Source organism: Colius striatus, chromosome 3 (assembly GCF_028858725.1).
Source record: "Colius striatus isolate bColStr4 chromosome 3, bColStr4.1.hap1, whole genome shotgun sequence".
Classification (NCBI taxonomy): Eukaryota; Metazoa; Chordata; class Aves; order Coliiformes; family Coliidae; genus Colius; species Colius striatus.
In genome coordinates, this window is record NC_084761.1 from 30335730 (window position 1) to 30351704 (window position 15975).

A 15975-nucleotide genomic window follows, 5' to 3' on the forward strand; every position below is an offset into this window, starting at 1 on the left:
GTATCTACTAGTAGCATTCTTCTCATGAGTTGGAAAAGGGTGATTCTGTAAAGGAAAAGAGAACATTGATATTTAATTCCACAGTTATTCCCCAGCATCATAAAGATAGCCATCTTAATGCCAATCTAACAAGAGAAAGAGATAAAACTCTTAAGGCATTGAGATTTTTTTTCTTTTTTTTTTTTTAATTATTACTTGTTGTTTGTTGTCTAGAACAATTGTAGGACAGGGGTGCTGCACTGTAGCTTCTCCCTGAGTAAAACTGAACCACCTAATCCCTTATGCATAGATTTTTATTACAAGATTAGGGCAATCCCCAGCCCATCCGGTTGTGGGTGGCTAGATCGTGGATATTCTCAAACACGTGAGGAGCACTACTAGCTGTGATATAATCATGGAACTCATTTCTTGTGTGAGTAATCCTAATAAAAGCATGTAAACCATTTTTAATTTTTTTACCTACCTAAGCACCTTGATTCCATTTTTTGTTGTGGGACTGCTGTCATGAATATGGATTAAAAGATCAGAGAAATGATGAAATATAAGAAGTCTCTTACAACTGTTGTCTAAACAAGACTCTGAATATTAAGTTCTTACTTTTGGAGAAATCCATGTCTATTTCTAATCTGATCAGTGTATCAAAAATAATCTTTCTTATGATATAGACTGTTTGTGGGCCAAGAAAGGTCTTCCTCATCTGTCCACCCCCACTCCCCCTTTTGTGCAATGTAAAAGGCTTGGACGTAACAAATATAAATAAGGTGAAATATATTTAAATATAAGAAATATCAGTACATATGTGCATACTTGTTTACAGAAGTGTTGAGGAAATATATTCTCTGTATTAAGGAGGGGGGGTACAGATGTCACTGGTGTTTATCTTTTGGTAATTTCGTATTTTAATACTAAAAAAAATCCTGATTTGATAGCAAGGTAGAAATTAAACTGCACCTTAAAATAGTCTTGAGGCAGAAATCTTCATGGTATGTACTAAAATACGTTTTTCTCAATTAAGAAGAACATTTGCATTGGTTGTCTTTCCTAGACAAAAAAGTTGGGATAAGAGAAACAAAGTTTTCTCATGCTTTCCTGAAGATTCAGGAAAAATTTTGTTGTGCTGAATTAACAAAAGGCAACTTTGCCAAGTTTTTTTTACAGCAAGAGTTAAAGGCCTTTTTCCAGATCTTGTTGAATCCTGAGAGATCAGCATATCTAGATTATGTGATCTGTGTGGGAGATTTACTTTGTTCATGGTCTCCTCCAGGCCCCCAGTTCACTTGTAGCAAAGGTTTCCTTGATGTATTGCTTTTCTTCTCCCTCAGAAGTCTCTAAGTCATGCGTTTTAATGCACATTTTTATTAAATGAGGGTTGTTGTTTTTTTCTCATCCTTTACTGCAGTTTTATTTTGACTCCATTTGCTTCTTCAAAAATCCTGGGAACTGTAAGGAACAGCAGATACTTCTTTTCCTACTGATTAGCTACCTCCACTGTCTCACTACCTTGTTTTCAGCGAAGCAAAACTGATGAAAATCAATGAAAGTTTTGCACAGTTTTACATAACACTGTTTTTCTGTCACATCTTTTTGGAAACCACGTCTTACCTTTATATTCATAACTATATATAACACATTCAAAATTAGTCTGTATTTGACTGGGAGTATGCAGAGAAACTGGTGTTGGTGAACTGATGCTTTTCTGTGACTGTGTAATAGAGTTATTACTTAAAACATGAAAGCTCATGTGGTGGTTGCATACTTCATTCTAAGTTATTAGCATCTCATACAGTTCTTACAAGCTGAATTGTGTCTTGTGGTAAAAAACCTCCAAACCCTGATACACTGAAAAGCACTCCACATGAGTGGACAGTACAGGTGCATGCATACAATGCTAATGAAATAGGTGCTTTCTCACTGCACATAGCTGCTTAGTATTTCTGCCAAGTGTCAGCATCAATGAGCACTTATTGCAAAATTGCTTTAATTTGCATCCATGTGTCTGCAAGCTTTTGGGTCTCTAACTGACCTTCATTCACACATCTCTTCTAATCACAAGGCTATGAATTTAACCTTTGCTTACAGAAATGTCTCAACAACTCTTGTTCACAAATCATTCTTGATAACCTATGTAGCGAAGTAAACATCCCGATGGAAGTGCATTTGTTAAGAAGCTTCAGAAACAGTTGATTGTTGTTAACTTTACTTTGAGATAACTTTTGCTTGGATGTCAAAATTATGTGGTGTCTAGCTATTGGGATAGAGTTGGGAGATTAAAGGATTAGTTAGCTGTAAACCTGCCTTTGTAGATTTATTATGCTGAAGAACAGTCAGCCTAGAATTTTCAATTTTTATAAACTTTAATAGCTAATAACCCTATAGTGCATTGTTGGAGTTATCTTATTGGTGTCAACAGGTGCATCAACAATCTGTATATTTTGGAGGATGGAAACATTTATGAATACATATAAATTAGTACATATGCCCTCAATTTAATGCGTGTTACAAGGACAATGCATATGGAAATAGACTTACCAGTTGCTTTTCATGAAGGCTGAAAACATTTGTAGGTTGCACCAGTTCTTTCGTTTCAACCAATTTCTGAAGAAGGGATGTTTGTTTCCTTTATTTAAAACAAAGCAATTGGTTTGACCTAATGCATCCAGGACTGCACCAAGGCATGACATTATTTATTATTGTTTGTATCAATAGGTTTAGTTACTCTTCAAAAATTGGGTTTTTTATGTGGTCTGGAAGTCAGGAGTACTCCATACAGATACCCATTTTGTTAATTTCTGTAAAAAAAATATTATTGTACCACTGATAAATAAAAGCAATTTCAGGTAACGGAGAAGCATTTTTTTTTTCAGAATTTTCAACAAGCTGTCAAGAAAATCAGTTTGCGTGTTAGAGGATTAGAATTGCAAAGACCTTCTAAGCCTTCTTTTCATACTGTGTGCCTCAGTGCCTAAAGCACATGCCTCTTTGTTTTTTAATCCTGCATCTTGTTTCTAAATGATAGTAATTTAAAAGTTTCTTAAAAACATGTCAGTACTTACAGGCAGATTGAGCCTCGTGAAAGTCATTATTTTCTAATATGTAGGCAGATATTTACAGGCCATTCCTATTGTTACAGCCTAACCTTGGGAGGATGCTGGAAGTTAAACAGACCATTCTCCTATTTTATTGTATTAAATTTTATTTTATTGTATTAAATTTTATTATTCCCCCCCCCCCCCCCCAATTTTCTTGTGTTACTGGAAAGCTTTCTGGCAGTTTAGAGATTAGGATTCTTGATTTGTAATTTTACTGTGTGGAATAATTCCTTCATGATGTCATACAATGTGTAGGACATTGTACCAATTAATTTGCATTTACAATGTCTATGGCACAACAGTACTGTCTGGTAAGTTGCTTTTTGTTGTTGATTACGTGACCAAAATTTATTCTAAATGTGAAATGTTTTCAGTTGTATATGCTGCCTAAGAGAGCTTGAACCCTCACCCCCTGCAAAATCAACAAAATAAAATCTATAGAGAAGTCTTTTTTTTTTTAGTCTAGATTCTCTCAGTTGCTTATTGTCAACAGCTGTTAATTATTTTGAACTGATTTTTTTCTGTTTAAATATTTTTACTTCAAGAGCTTTATGTCTTATTGAGGCTTCTTGCACATTGTTGACTTCCTTTCACTTCAGAGGAAAGGGAGTTGTGTACATTACTCCCAACGAAATTGTTTGGTATTATTCAGTATTACCTTAAAAGATAATACAGTGAAATTTAATATCCAGCCAAAGTCTGAATAACTGCTAATGGTATCCTGTCAGAGTGAATCAGAAACTTGGTCCTGGACAGAGCAGTATTACTCAATTTTAACATTGCCAGCAGAAATAAGAGAACAACTAGGAAGGTACAGCACTGTGAGTTACCTGTGAAATTGCCACCACCTAAAGCTGACCTAAGTTTCCAGAGCATGGTGTATATCTTGGGTGCACAGTAAGAAAAGAAATAATTAAATTGACAAGCTGGACTCGTCATTGAAAAAAAATATATGATCTGTTTTACATTGACAAATAATTCTTTGAGATTCTGGAAGCCATCCAAAATCCATTTTAGTATTTTCAGACAAATGGCTGACACTTTAATGATCAGCTCGTTGAGGTCAAAAATTTATAACAGAGCAGTCTGCTTGTTCCAAATGAAATTTAATGTTTGAAAAGGAGTTCAGTGTTCAACTATGTGTGCAGGATCGGAAAACATAAATTGACCTCCTAGAAGGAACATGTCTGCATATGTATCCAATTACATACACATTTCATGATGTTAGTAGTATGTTAAGTTTGATTAAATGCATTTATCATTTCCTGATCATGTACACAGTGGCATGTGCTGTGACATATTGAAAGACACATGGCGTGTATACCCAAATCACATATCGGATCTCGCTTTTCTAATTAATAAACACTGTGGCAAAATTTTGCTCTAGGCGTATTTTGACTTTTACTGCGTATGTTTTTAAAAGTATGTTCCAAATGCTGGTCTGTCGTCCTGTATCATTCTTTATTTCATAACTCAGTAACCACAAGAGATTTTTGTCAGTGTGCTGCCTACTGAAAAAAACAGCATCTTGGCCAATATGATTTATTTAAATGCAAAGTAAGCATTAGCTGTGTTTAATATCATTCTCGGTATTACACGTAACTGAACCAGTGCTTCATTATGCTCCCGTGGTGATGTACAAAATAATACCTACAGCAGGATGAGGTATAGTTCACAGAATTTCACAGGGCTTTTAACAAGAGTAAAGCTAAAGCTTAAGAGAATTAATTGCAACATTGGATGTAGAGCACTTTGGATTATCTTTCTTGATCATTTGATTGAAAAAACATTTCCTACACATGCTTTCTCAATACAAGATGAGAATAATTACAGCTGAGTAAATGCCTCAAAAAACCTCTTGTGTTTACATTGAATAAAACAATATGCTAAATTGCCCTCACCTGTGCTTATTTCTCCCTGCCTGCCTCAGCTGTTTTAATGAATAGCTTAATATAAACAATGCGTGCAGAAAAAACTGCTTTCTTGAGGACTTTTTCAATTGTTTCTGAAGTTCTCAGTCTCAAAAGACAGAAATTCCTCAAGAAATACCATAAAAAATTTGCTTGGATCAGTCATACTATAGTTCACATAGTGTGTCTCCAGTTCTAATTAAAGACTTAATTAAGATCCTTGGGCACTAGTTTAGATGATTTGATGAGTATTATCCAAGTATGGTAGCTAAAACGGCCACCACACATTTGGATGATACAAAATGGGGATGAGGTGAACAGGTCCTTACCTTGCTTCCTCAGAGACTGAGACACAGTGATAGATTTTCACTCAGAATCTGGAGAAAAGTTACAGCAGGGGCCTGTGATTGTTATCCCTCCCTGCTGCCCTCTCACCTTGAAATGACAGTGCTTTAAACAGGGGCTGAAATTGTGGACATGCACAAGTCCTTTCCAGACTTAAGATTATTCTGATTTTGTCACAATCAGCTCCCACTCCCATAAAGCAAAATCATATCAGTGTGAAAGGCAAAGCTTTCCTCTACCCAGGCAGACGCGCACCTCAGAGGAAAACGAGGAGCCGACTTGATGCAAACGCACGAGGTGAGGTTTATTTCGGAGCTCCGGGTCGTCTCGTAACTCACGCAGGAGTCAGAGGAGGCGACCCTGGTGCTCAGTAGGAAAGGGTTTTTATAGGGTTTACACGCCACACAACAGATATAGGGTTCGAACAATAGTTACAAGCTCTTGACCCTCGGTCTGGCCTCTCCTGATAACCACAGGCCGCAGCCTTTTTTTTTTTTTTTTTTTAGGAAATGTCTTTAACTTCTGCTTCTTGGAAATGAAGCGGTCTCAATGAGACTGCACTTTCGCTGAGGCGGTTGTTGTTCTCATAGTGTGCAGGCCGTACTCCATTTTGTTTGTTTGTTTGTTTCGCCTCTTCTCAAGTGAATTTGCTTTATTCTTCTGAATCTGCTTTTTTTTTTTTTTTCCCTTCCCCCTCAATTGCTGTCCCGTTAATCTGACTCAGAAATTAATATTCCTACACTGGCAGAGGCAATTGAGCAAGAAAAATGCTTGCTTGAGCTCTAGTGATTATCAGACTTCAGTTTTCAGTTCTGGAATGGCACATTAGTGGTCTTAGTATTTGATGTACTTAATTTTTGTCCTGTTGCTGCATGCTGAGAGAAGTAATCGCATCCTTTTAACTGGTGATGTTTAATTGAATCACCCAAGTCAGGATCTCAGTTGTACCCTGGAGCTAATTGTATGTCAGGACCCTCACTCTTGCCTATTCTGGAAATGGGATGTAGAGACCTGGCAAGCTGAAGCTCTCTCAACTACATAGTGGTCCTGGATAGTAGAGTGCCTTCTGGTGGTAACTGGACTGTCTGGAAATAAGATAAGCTTTGCAGTTGTATCATCCCGAAAGAATAAAATAGCGTTTTGTTTGCATTTTGACCAAGCTTTGGTAAACAAATCCATTTGTTTGAGTCTTGTTTTGCATGACCAAATTTTACAAGGTGTTATTCTTAAAGATTTTATGCAGACTGGGAAGGCACTGCTCTCAAATGGCTTAATTCGTTAATTGCTCAACTGGTATGAGGACATAAGCAGTTGTATGTGGAAGTGTGAGGGGAAAGGATCTGCAGCACAAGGTGGGAGGTGCAGCACTCCCTGAAAGTACCTTCTTGCTGCTGCCAGAAGGACTACTGGCTGCATGTTCAAAATTCTTTAAAATAGAGAAAGTCTACAGTAGGGTAAAGTGTGCTAACAAAAGCTTAACTATTTCTGTTTGAAACGAAAAAACACAGCTTTTGGTGACTTGATGAAGCAAAGAAATGGACAGGAGAATCTTGTTTCTTTTTGTGATGTAGAATGGATGAGTCACGAGGTAAAACATTTGGAAAAGTTGAGGACACCTGAGTTTGATTGAGAGGTGTTAATGTCTTAATTCTTCTTAGAACATTGTTAAGTAAAATCTGTATAGGTAAATATACAAAAGTGATGATAACTCTCAAAAAAATTCTTCCTTTAGCATCTTTACAAGAGATCTGGATGTTAAATATATTTTTAGCATGATGCTATGGAGTTGGTTTAACCTCTCAATACTAAAAGGAGTAAGAACTTGTGTGTGTGGGGGGAAAGTTATTTACTGTATTTCCCATAAACTCCTATCTTCTTCAGTTATTTACACCTATTCACTGTGAATGCAAAATAGTGTTAGATTGTAATTATCTCCTTGTGTGGAACTGTGCTAGCATTTTATCATTTACACTTTGCTGGGGTGCGAATTACATGGTCAGTCCCAGAACATTCTCTCAGGAGTGGATTACAGGAAGAAAACTTGAGAATGAGGTCATCAAAGTAGTAAACTCTGTATTCACAACTTTAATGTCAATGTCCTGCTTTTGTTGAAAACAGTGTTTGTAGGTTTTTTTCTACTGTCAGTGGGGAAAAAATTGTGAATGAGAGGCTTATTTGAACTGCCTGAAGGGATTATAAAGAAAGGACAAAAGAAGTTATGTAATGTTTCTTGATTTGCATCAGGTACAGATAGTTGGCTCTACAATTGTGCCTTACAATTAAGATTGCTTCCTTTTTTGTACTCAGGAGCTGAGTACTCCACTGTCAACACTATTAGAAGCTGTAGTGACATCCTATATGTCATAGGAAGTAATGTGTTAGTCTCACCGTGAGATACATCAAGCAGATCACAAGCTGAAGAGCCAGATAGAGCTTAATTACTTAATTATCACCTTTTTTTTTTTTTGTTCACCCAGACCCTGTTATAGTTCCACATTGCTAAAGGACTGCTTAGGGACAGACTGTATTGAGAAAAATGCAGATGCTGTCTTATGTCAGTGCTGTAATTTCTGTTTTCTTTTCTCACCTTACATGGTGAGAAATAATCATCTTTATTTCTGGAAGTACTTTTGGTCCTCGTTTTCGTATCACATCTTGGATTTTGATTTGAGCAACTTTGGTTTTTGTTTGTTAAAGTGGACTAGGACAGCCAACAGATGTTAATAAAAGCACACAAAGAATTCTGTGGTGTGTTCAGTGGTGTGGCTTGGTTGTGGGTAAACTTTGTTGCTGTTGCAAGCTCCCTAAATATGCAAAAAAAGTGTCCAGTTAAGCAATGTGCCCATGAAGAATGCGAGTGGTCCTGTTTTGGGGAATAACACAGGAGGTGAAGATATTTTAGACTGACTTCTGAGGAATTAGTTGCAAGGGAGCAGGTTAGTACTTAGGATAAAAGGAATTGTGAAAGCCATTATAGCTTATGTAGAGAAAGAAAATGTTTAGGACAGTAGAAATTTGTATTAAGAAAATCTTTGACGTTAATATTATTAGTTGAAATTAGTGCCTATTAGTTGGTATATGAAGATTTCCTGAAGAAAACATCTCGCTGGGAGAAAAAGAAGGGTAGACAGATAGGAGTTCTTGAGAGGAAACTTCCTGAAGGCACAATAATGATCTGTTTTGTGTTGAATAGTCTGTTTAGTTGTTGAGCAAGATTCCAAACATTTACCAGGATCTTTCAGTGACATCTCGAAACAGAATTGTCTGAGAACATGGAAGAAAGTTGTTTGAAGAACTCTCAGAATTCTTAATATCCAAAAAAATCATAGGTTCTACATGAATGGAAGTCATCTGGCACATTTAGGGTAGCAAAGGAAAGTCTAAAGTTCTAAACAAGTCAGACTAATGTCGATAACTTTCCTGCCCTTTTTGAAGACTGGTGTGACATTGGCCTTTCTCCAGTCCTCAAGCACCTTGCCTGTCCTCCGTGATTGTTCAAAAATGATGGAGAGAGGCTTAGCAATCACATCAGCCAGCTCCCTCAGCACTCTAGGATGCATGGTTTTTCAGGAATTGTGAAAACAGAAGACCTGTTTCCTTCGATCCCTGTACTGCAGTAATTCCATGGAAGTTCAATTCTGTAATGCTTCCGCTTGCCTAACTGTCCCTTTTCAGCCAGCAGTCTGAGTTGGTCTTTGTGTCCCTTAATTAAGAGTACATCTTCTGCCTGGTTACCAACTATATCTGTGTCTTCTGATCGGCCAATGTGAATGCATAACTGTTGCTTGCCTTTTCATGTTGGAAACATTTAACGTTGGTATTTTCCCTGTATCAGTTTTTCAGACTCTACTGATTTTTCACAGAGCTCATGGAAACTTTCTTTATGATATCTCTATCCTTCTCCCAAAATTGACCAATAAATCATAGGTTACTAAAGAAAATAAGCACAGAATATAATTCAAAAAAAGTTTCAGGAAACTGACTTTAAAACCTTAAGAAGTATCAATCCTGCAGCTCTATTTTAAAAGTGGTGTCAGAAAATCCAGAAGTGAAGTAGCATCATTTCAGTTTACTGGTTGAAAGTTGATAGATGAAAAAATTTTGCAAGTCTACAGCTAAAAGTCTAAGTCAAATCTGTGTCCTGAAACCATGTGATGGTGTGTGATTGATAGATTGTACACAAAAGTGTAGCAGGTGAATACCTGGGTTTCCTAGTAGAGGAGTGGTTGTGCTTCTGAAGCAGATGATTCTGTTCTTTGAAACAAGCTGATGTCATTTGTGTAAGCTTAAAACAAAAAAAAAAATTGTTCAGTTGTTTAAATCATGAAGGCTAAAGCAGTATATTTAAAACCAAAACAGGGTGTCTTACCTGCCTCCTTTTCCTATGGTGCTTTTCCCTGTCTGAACCAAGTAATGCAACAGAAGAGGCAAGAGGTTTAAGCATAAAAACACACATATCCTGTTCTATTTTAGGATAGAATACTTTTAAAATACTGTAAAAAGTTATGATAAAAGCAGAAAAGAAGGAAATGAGAAAAAAAAGGAAACTTTTATCCTTCTAAATAGTCTGAGAGGATACTTAGAAGCAATGTGGAGCTGTGGGAGTTGTATCAGTGCAGTAAAGATGGAGAGGTAGTAGAGATGTGCAGGAGGAAGGTACTTGTGCATTGAGTAGGTAAATCATGGGGAAATGTTCTTTCCTTTCTGGAAAACAGCATTTTTTAATCCATACCTGTTTTAACTCATATGCAACACAAATGGCTAGCTAAAATGCTGTATTTCTTTGGCAAAACCCCAAAGTATAAATGAAATTTGAATTTGTTTTGTCAAGTTGTGCGTTTAAAAAAAAAAAGTTTTACTGAAGTGTTATGGATTAAGTTTACATAACCATTGGAAAATAGTGATAAACGACATTAATATTTTATTTGTTTACATCTTCTGTATCTTGGTTAACTCTAAGAGTTATTGGTTAACTTGTTAGTTAATATCTATTTTTTAGCATTTGCATGTGCAGGTTTTCTTCTGCCAAAATAATTGCCACTTGCAACTCCTAAGTTTTCCTGAACTGTAGGGATTTATACCTTTATATAAGAGCAACTTATATAATGCCCAAACAGTCTATGAAATGCTATTGTTAGGAAATCTGATGAATGTTTTGGGATGATTGTCTTCTTGTCATCTGTTTACAGTAATTTACACTTGAAGACTTATTGATCTGTTTCCATGAGAATGGAGTACCCAGTTAGGTGTAACATGTCTAAAGTAATAGCTTCACCCCATATCATGTGCCAGAAATTACATCTCATAAAGAAATCTGTATGATGAGACAGAAAGAACCTGTGAGATACTTAGTCAGGACCAAGATACTTTTAAGAACAGACACAGTGATACTGGATGTGCTTCACGTGTCTCCTAAACACATTTCATAGTGCAACCTTGATTTATGTACTATCTCCGCTTTTCTAATTCAGAGTTAATTAAAGTCTTTTGGCTGCTTTAAAGATACAGACTGGTTTTGTTATGGTTTTTTTTTCCTTCTCCTGAATAGTACTGAGATAATTTGAAAGAAGAAAAACCCACACTTATTTATTGTCCACATAAACTGCATACCTTATCAGATACCTGAGCTTTTAAGTTCCATATTCTCCAGGTTCTGCCACTGATAAACTGAGTGCAGACCCAGCTGCTTTAAAGGCAGTTTTTCTCACCTTTTTAATGGCTACTTGTGTCCCAGGAGAATATGATAATTGTATGAGAAGGAATAAGAGAGGAATATTCTGCTTCTGATCTGAATGTTTATGTATGACACATAAAATCTGAAAGTGAATACCATGGAGTATATATATAATGTTGCGCTTCTACAGTTGGATTATCTGGCTGTTTCGTCATTAGTTCCAGTCCAGTAAAGACTGTACTTATTCACTGGCCTTTTCTTTCTTACGTAACATGGAAGTCGACAGATTACTCTTCCGCCTGCTCCTTCACTGTGAGTATCTTACTGATGTGAGGATTGAGACTTGTCTTGAAGAATGCCTGCTAGGCATTGACTGTGCTTAGAAGAGGAAATATTACTGCTGACAAGTAAAGGACTGTTCTAATATAGGCAAAATAGCTCAGTGTCCTTTCCAATAGAGAATCACAGAATGTTAAAGGATGGAAGGGACCTTTAGAGATCTAGTCTAACCCCCCTGCTAAAGCAGGTTCACCTAGATAAGGTCACACAACCATGTAAACAATTTTTATGCCATCTCTGCCAAGTCTGAGAGAATTATTTTCTTGCGGTAGAGCTTTAGTGAACCAGTGGTTGAGATGTTACTGCAGAAACACTTACTCTGAAGATTTCTTTTAACTCTTCAACTTTGAACTTAGATTCTTGAGTGATACAAGGTATCCAGATCTCTTCAAGAGATTTATAAATTTATAATCTAGAAATTTAAATCTTAAATGCAGTTATTCCACATTTGATCTATGAATAATGTAAGTTAGGAAGAACAGTTTTAGGAAGTACAATTTTAGGAATAATAAAAGACTATTAAAATTTTTTTAAAAAGTAGTCACAAGGGGTTTTGTATTTAGCTCTTCTTTTACCTTAATTTTTGGTTACATAAGCTCAGTTTTAAAATAATTGTGTGCTAGAGAAGCAAAACTTAAGCCAACTTGCAAATTAAAATATTTGATAGGACTTCTCACTTGCTTTATGATAGTAAATCCTCATGAAGTGAGTTTACTTTTTGCAAGTGAAAATGCCTCGTTGATGAATAGTATATTAAGGTGGATTAATAGCGGTATTAATATTGTGGTAGATCAGGAAAAAGACCATTTTCAGTATGAGGTTTGCATTTTAAGGCAATATTTGTAAGTCAGTATATAGTAAAGAAAATCTTAAGTATTTTCAAGTTATTTTACTAACTATATATTTATTAGCTCTTTTTTTCCTTCTCAGTTTCTGTTAATTGCCTTTAATGTTACAATTGGGTTTTATACTCTTTTTATGGAAGGCAGATATAACCAGCAGATGCTATAGTTTCTGGTTGTACTGAGCAACTTGTATTTTTTGTTCATATCAAAAGTTATGAAGACAATAGGATATATGAGAGCTTGTAGATCTTGAAGCTATTTGAAGAGGCAAACAAAACACCTGTCTCATCAAACACCAAAGTTGCTGGGCTGGTTCAGAGATTCTCTTAAAAAAGGTCCAAAGAATACAGGAATGACTTATGACAATCAAGTGGTGATGTTTCTGTCTTACAGCGATGCTTTGTCTCTCCAAAGTTCAAAACCTCCCAGAGATTTTTACTTGTAAATAAATACCCATTCAGGATCAAGAATCAGGGACTCCCTAGTGTTGCAGGGTGGCATTTCTGATCACTGGAGTTTGTTTCACTTGCCAAGCTAGCCCTTACAGCTGAATTATTCAAGCCTTTGCTGTAATTTGCAGTATTTCTCCTATTTATTACATAGTCAATTACTTAGAAACCTGCTTTGATTGCCTTCTGAAGGCTTTGAAGTTTCATTAGTTAATTGTTTAAGGTAACTGAATGTTTAAAACTGCATGCTAACAAATAAGTAAGTGGGAGTATAATATTCATTACAAACATATTGAACTGAAGGTCCAAAAAAATTTACCTGCTTTCAAAATTACAACTGATACATACTATTCTTTTACATTGACTAACTATATATATGTATCTATGTACACACTGTATAGTATAAAATATCCAGCAGAACTCATAAGGAGAAAACGTAAGTAGAAATTTAAGTCAAAAGTAGAAAACTAAAGTTTTCTGTTTGCCATAAATCAGTGGAAAATGAAACATGCTCAGAGTTTTCAGAACTTTCAGAGGAGTAAATTATTCTTCTTCCATCCAAAGACATACCAACATAAATAGAAGTTAAAAATAATGGAATTTGGAGTGGGGGGAGAGAGAAAGGTATATTTGTTGTTCCTCAACAAATAAATGTAGAAAAGACCTTTCAGAAAACTCAAACTGAGGCAGCACTATTTATCAATAATTTAGAGGCAAGGATATTTTTTTCTATGTTTGTGGTGTGTTTTAGAAAGAAGTCTTGAAAGAGATTAAAATTACAGAAGCAAAGACTTGAGACACTCAACCTTAACTCAGCCCTGAAGTGACACCAGGAGGAAAATGTAAATCTGTATCTTCTAAAATCTAAGCTGGCATCTTGGTCACTAAAAGGCTTTTATCATGTCTTCATAGAATCAGTAACAAGAGCAAGCTGATGCCTCTCATGTCTGTTCCTACATGTTTGGAAATTTTTTACATTAACCTTGAAACACAGAATGGTAGGGGTTGGAAGGAATCTTAGAGATCATCTAGTCCAACCTCCCTGCTAAAGCAGGTTCACCTAGATTGCATCACAGAGGAACGTATCCAGGCAGCTCTTGAAAATCTCCAGAGGAGACTCCACACCCTTGGGCATCATGTACTTCTTTGTTTTGTCCAAATTTTCATATTGTTTTAATAGCTCACCTCTTAAATTATTGGTAATTGTAATTACACCCTAAGTGTAGAATTGCCTTTATGTTGTAACACACAGACATACTCTCTGATACATATCTTACATATACTATGTACCTACTTGTGTAATTTTTTTCAGGAAAATTGAGTATATTTTATATATTGAGCATGATCTTGCTTTACTGTCATCATAAGGTTGGATTTAAGTATTGTAGTTAAGTACGGCCATAAACAAATATGAAATTCTTGAGTGGAGGGAGAACAGTGCGTTTGTTTCATTCAGAGGCTTTGACAAGTCCAACAAACTGAATTCACGTGTATGGTTGAATCTTGCTTCATGCTGCAGTTGTGCTTCCAAAGTTGAGTACCTCCACTGTTAAGAACCCAAATGTGTGAAGTCTATATGCTAATACTTCAAGTGGCTTGAGGATTTTGAAGGATATGATGCTGCTCAGATAATTATAGCAATTTCCCAAGAAACAGGAGTAGTGGCCTAATAGTATTCCTCTGGCCACCTTTATCTGAATGCCAGTATTGTTCAAGAAGCACCAAAAATGTCTTTTTCTTACACGCTGCAAGCTTTCGTATTAGAAACTTCAGACACTTTCTGTTTTCCTCATATAAAATTGGTTGGTTAGGGAAGCACATTCTTTTGTCCATCTTGGCTGAGCAGGTACAAGATTTGTATCTTCAAAGTATTTTCTTGACTTCTGTTCTCCAAATCTCACAGGAGGAAGTAGGATTTTTTTTTTTTTTTTTAAAGTTGTTGCTAGTGAAGAATCGCCTAGTTCTTAAATTAGAGAAGGTTAAAACCTAGCAGCAGGAGCTCACAGTGAAGGAGATGGACAGTTAGAGCGGAGGAGAGGCTGGGCAGTTTATATTCTGCTCTGCAGTCATGAGGGCTCAGAAACCCTTTGTTGTGTTTTACACCTCCTTCCACATAATCCTGAGGTCACTGCCCTTACCTTCTTCAGGATCCTTTGTCACTTTACAGTCACTGATAACTTAGGACTCCTGCACAGAGGAAGGGGACAGAAAGGGCTTTGGAGAGGAAATGGGAGGACTGGGTGAAAAAGAATGATGTATAGATTAATGCATATGTTCTAGTGTGTGTAAAACACCAGACAGACAAATGTTGAGTCTTGTGCACAGTCTAAAAATCTTTCTCTATTAAATGTTTTCTTTTTATAGTGATAGTTGGTTTGGGGCATGCTAGCTAATGATCTGCAGTGTGCTTACTTATTATTTTAAAAATAGTTTTTGCACTGTAGATTGTATTCATGTAAAGCTCTGCTTCTGGGTGCCCCAATTTCAAGATGAAATATCTGTAAATGTTTTAAGACTGTTGAGTTTAAACACTGCATAGTTCCTAAGATGGTATGTATAGAACACTTCTACAAAAGAAGTGGCAAATCTAATTGGATAACAGTAACTGACAAACATGATACGAGTCAAATGCTGCTGCTTTCTCCCATGTGCTGTAAGAAGTGCTGCAAAGATGTTTCCTAGTTCTGTGAAGAAAGTCTAAAGGAGTGATAACCGTAACAGCTTTATTTGAGCATAGTGATCAGTGAACAACCAGGTGTATTTTTTTTTCAGCAATGAGCTATTGATAGCCTAACTTAAAATAATTGAATACTTGCCAGAACTTTCTGGTAATAATTTGTATCTTTTTTTTGCTTAGCAAATAACTACTAGCAGTTTTACTTTTCCAGCACTATGTAGCACTTCATCTAGTATGCGTAACTATGAAACTTCTGATTTACAAACTGAAGATGTGTGTATATTAACAAAAAAGCCAACATACACTACTACTTTGTCCCTAATATAGTGCACATATTTTTGAATTGTATGAAAAGCCTAGTAATAGGATAAACAGCTAAATTTCCATTTTTCAGGACTGAAGTATTCCCTGCAGACTAAGAAATTGTTTTAATTTCTTCTCATTTTGAACAGTATAATTAGCAGGTCTCTTGCTCTTTAGAGAAAAGCCTTTCTGTATAACTGAGCCAAATAATTCTTTTGAACTTTAAACCTACAACTGTGACTTAGCAGATTCCAAGCCAGGCTCACCTTATGCTTTCCCATAATCACTAATAGCTTTCTTAAAAATAAGCTAGTAGTGCAAGTAAGTTATGGACCAGTCTGGCT